Raw genomic sequence first — 4,075 nt, 5'->3', positions numbered from 1 at the left:
TGTTTCTTTCTTTTCAGTCCTCCCCCATTCCACCGCCTTCCCCTGTTTTCCAGCTGTTTCCACTTGGCCTCCTGGTGGTCCCACTCCAGGACAACGAAGGCGTTTCCTGTTGGCTCAGAGAACCCATCTCCTGGAGGGATGCTGGGCATATCGGGGACCCAGTTGCTCAGTCCCTGGGTGTCATGGCTTGGAAGTGATGGTTGCTTCCTTCTACTGGTCCACGTGCATAGCTGACAGCCCTGCCTGAGTGTGGCTCCAAACCTTCCCTCGCTTACTGTCTGTTCCATGGAGATGGGCATCTTGTTTTTTTTATTATGCTTGTGTCTTTTAAGTTTCTCTTCACATGGTTTATGTGTGTTTCTCTGTCTTTTATGTCTATTTGGGATGACTTGAAGAATGAACTTAAAGTGCCATCTATTTTATTTCGAGCTGTAAATATTTCTTTTTATTGTAAGCCATTAAAAATGGGAAACTAGTGTAAATTTTTAGTTTCCTGGAATGTAATGGGTTTGAAGGTTAATTTTGAAGAATAAGACCTCATTAAACTGCCCTAAGTGTGAGCTTAGCTGAAGATCTTTTTATCCCTTAGTGGTGGGTTCTGCCAGCTGCATGCAGGCAACAAATAATAAATTACTGTTCCCCTTTAAAAGTTGGAGGTAATGACAACAACAGATAACATTTCCAAGCAAGATAAAGCGTGTCAGCTTTTCTTTGGGAAGCCTCTGTGCTAATGGAGCCTTAACTTAGCTGTTAATTTTTAATAAACGGTTTTATTGAATTGTAGCATGGACACTAGAAAACTGCACAGATTGTAAGTGTGCAATGTGAAGAACATGGCACGTTGGCACACCCGTGCAGCTCCTGAGCACTGGGGTCACTGTCTCCATCCCAAGGGCACGAAAACGCAGGAGCCGAGAGGTTAGGGCTTTTCCTGAGGATCCCAGCTAGGAAGAAGCACAGCAGGGAGGTCACAGCCAGGCCGCAAGGTCCCACAGTTGGAGAACAGCTCTGAGAGGCAGGTGTGGGGCAGCAAACAGGTGTTGCCAGAAGGCTGGGTGGGGACAGGGAAAGGAGGGGCTGGACAGGGACTCACGGAAGGGCGCAGAGTGGGAGGTTGTAGGCTGGAGCCTGGGGCCCTGGCACATACCCCCCTGAATCTGGTGTGTGGACAATCATTTTGCCTCCCTTGGCTTTGCGATTTCACAATCCAATTTTGTTTGCTTTTCAAATTGGACATTAAAAATAATTATTTACATGGCTGTGCTGCGTCTTAGTTGCATCACATAGGATGTTTTTTAGTTGAGGCACGCGGGCTCTTTAGTTCATTGCAGCATTTGGAATCTACTTCCCGATCAGGGATCGAACCCGGGCCCCTGCATTTGGGAGCACGAGGTCTTAGCCACTGGACCACCAGGGAAGTCCTGTTAATTGGAGATTTTAAGATGGAGTGACTATGTTTTCATTTTGACAGAAAGATATATCTAAAAAAAGACACATGCTACTTCCTATTACCATTGTTTATTTTTTTAAAGGACTTTTTCTCATGTAGGACATCTGTACACAGAGGAAGGGAAATTTTCAGGATAAAGACCAGCCCTCTGGGACTTCCCTGGCACTCCAGTGGTGGGGAGTCCATATGCCAATGCAGGGGACACGGTTTTGATCCCTGGTCCGGGCACTAAGATCCCACGTGCCGTGGGACAACTGAGCTCATGTGTCACAACTACAGAGCCCGACTGCCTAGAGCCCATCCTCTGCCACGAAGAATAACTCCCGAGAGCCACAACTAGAGGCAGCTTGTGCACAAGAACGAAGACCCAGCGCGGCCAAAAATAAATAAATGAATAAATAAAAAACAAATCTTAAAAAAAAAATGACCAGTCCTTTGAACATCTCAGCTTTGCTTAAAAAAAAAAAAAAAAAAAAAAGCCCCAAACAAACCCCCAGAACCTCACCTCTTTGCCTTGTGCTCACTGGTTTCATTTTGCCTCTGACAGGTCTTTGCTTGTCACAGGCTGGCCCCAGTCCCCAGCCTGGTGTTTGGGAATCCCAAGTGGGGGATGGTCAAACCTTCCTTCCAGGACTACAAGTCTAGGTCTGGGGACTGAGAACATGGGGTTTCCAGATATAGCAAGTACAACAACAGGATGTGCAGTTAAATTCTAATTTCAGACAAACAATCATTTTTTAGCACCAGTATATCCCAAATACTACATGAGATATACTTATACTACAAAAATTATATTTTGCCTATCTGAAGCTCAAACCTAACTGGGCAGCTTGTATTTTATCTGGCAACTTCTCGAAGGACACTTTTAACTTTTTGGTCGCACCATGTGGCATGCAGGACTTTAGTTCCCTGCTAGGGCTCCAACCCACACCCCTGCAGAGGAAGCGCAGAGTCTTAACCAGTGGACCGCCAGTGAGGTCCCCGTGAGGGGCACTTTTAGAACATGAGGACTGCCCAAGGCGAGGCAGAGCATGGGGTGGGGACCCGTGTGTCTCCGACTCCCCTCTGTGACCTCGCCCACCTGCAGCCCCTGAAGGCTGCCAGCCCTTTCCCAACACTCCCACTGGCCCTGTCTGGCAGGCCCTGTATTTATGTTTTAAATGAAAGCCAATGAACATTCACTTACTCTGGAGAACTGTACCGAGAACTGTACGCTGGAGACTCTTATGATAAGTGGAGACACCTGGCCTTCCTTTCCGCCTGGGTCCCGGTTCCCACGGACGGCCCTTCCCCTTCTGCACGCAGCACCGAGGAAGCTGTGGCTCCTGCCCTCTCGCTCACCGTCCACTTGGGGATGCAGGGGCACCACCCCCAACCCCAGGGCAGCCCAGGACAGGCATCTTTATCCCCTCGAAGCCGACAAGGAAGCTGAGGCACACAAGTTTGGGCTCGCGCAGGAAGGCATCGTGCTGAGAGCCTGTGGCACAGGGCCCTCAGCCCGGACCTCTGGCTTCCCGCCAGCAGACGGGCGGGCTCAGCCCAGGGAGCCGGTAGAAAGCTCCGCCCCAGAGATTCCGAGTGAATGGGCCGGGGGCGGGGTCTGAGTGGAGGTGGCTGTTCGCTCCCTGTGAGATTCCAACGGACCCAGATAACTCCAGCTTCACCAGGCTATGGAGATAAGGGCAGAGGAAACAGCTCTGTGGGAGGAGAAGCCCCACTGAGGAGGAGGGGGAGGGGTGGGGAAGGGGAGGAGGGACAGGGGTGGGGGAGGGGAGGCGAGGGGGGAGGGGAGGGGAGGGGGGGGGGGGGGGGAGGAGGGGGAGGAGAAACTCCATCCAGTTCCAAAGACCCAATTTGAGTGCCTGGAAAGGGTGTTCCATGCGGAGCGGACAGCATGAGCAAAGACATGGGAGTGGGCTGGGGGAGGTGGCGGGAGGAGGGGGCGTTGAGGGGTGGGGGTCGGGGGCCGGTTGTAAATGGGCTTGCAGTGAAGTGAACAAGAAAGGCCGTGACGAAGACAAGACCCAAGACACCGGGTGGCCTGCGGTTTCCTACGGATGCTTCCCAGAGATTCCCAACTTCCCCTTGAGCTGAAGTCACTGGTGAAATGTCAGCGAGGATGCCAGCCCCTCCCCTCCCTCATTCCTGGGCTGCAGTTTTCCCATCAGAAAGCTCACCCTGGCTCCTTCTCCCACAGGGCAGCAGAGGGATAGAGGCAGAGGAGGAGGAGGAAGCAAGGCGAGCCTGAGGGGACAAGGGCCAAAGTTCAGAGGCGCCTTCTAAGGTGTGTCCTTCAAAGGTCCAGCCCTGGCTGATGAATGCCCTCCCTGCCCCCATCTGATGACTGGCGTGTTGTTGTTAAGTCACTAAGTCCTGTTGAAGCTTTTGCAGTCCCATGGACTGCAGCATGCCAGGCTCCAGTCAGCTACTGTCTCCCAGAGTTTGCCCAAATTTATGTCCGTTTGAGTCAGTGATGCCTTCCAACCATCTCATCCTCTGTTGCCCCCTTCTCTCTGCCTTCAATCTTTCCTAGCATCAGGGTCTTTTCCAATGAGTTGGTTCTTTGCATCAGGTGGCCAAAGTACTGGAGTTTCAGCTTCAGCATCACTGCTTCCAATGAACATT

At 51.5% G+C, this 4,075-nt stretch overlaps 1 long non-coding RNA gene across 1 annotated transcript; it reads right to left on the bottom strand.

Moving 5' to 3' along the window:
* Positions 1–743: 743 nt before the first annotated feature.
* On the bottom strand, positions 744–2,958 carry LOC105606289 (uncharacterized). The gene is made up of 3 exons (XR_001435359.4): positions 2,637–2,958; positions 1,956–2,104; positions 744–944 (listed from the first exon to the last, which is right to left on the bottom strand). It is a non-coding gene; the product is annotated as an uncharacterized LOC105606289 (long non-coding RNA).
* Positions 2,959–4,075: the final 1,117 nt, after the last annotated feature.

The sequence above is a fragment of the Ovis aries genome, chromosome 11, assembly GCF_016772045.2.
Source record: "Ovis aries strain OAR_USU_Benz2616 breed Rambouillet chromosome 11, ARS-UI_Ramb_v3.0, whole genome shotgun sequence".
NCBI lineage: Eukaryota > Metazoa > Chordata > Mammalia > Artiodactyla > Bovidae > Ovis > Ovis aries.
Note: the sequence above shows the minus strand (reverse complement) of the source record. Positions and strands in the feature narration are given on the sequence as shown.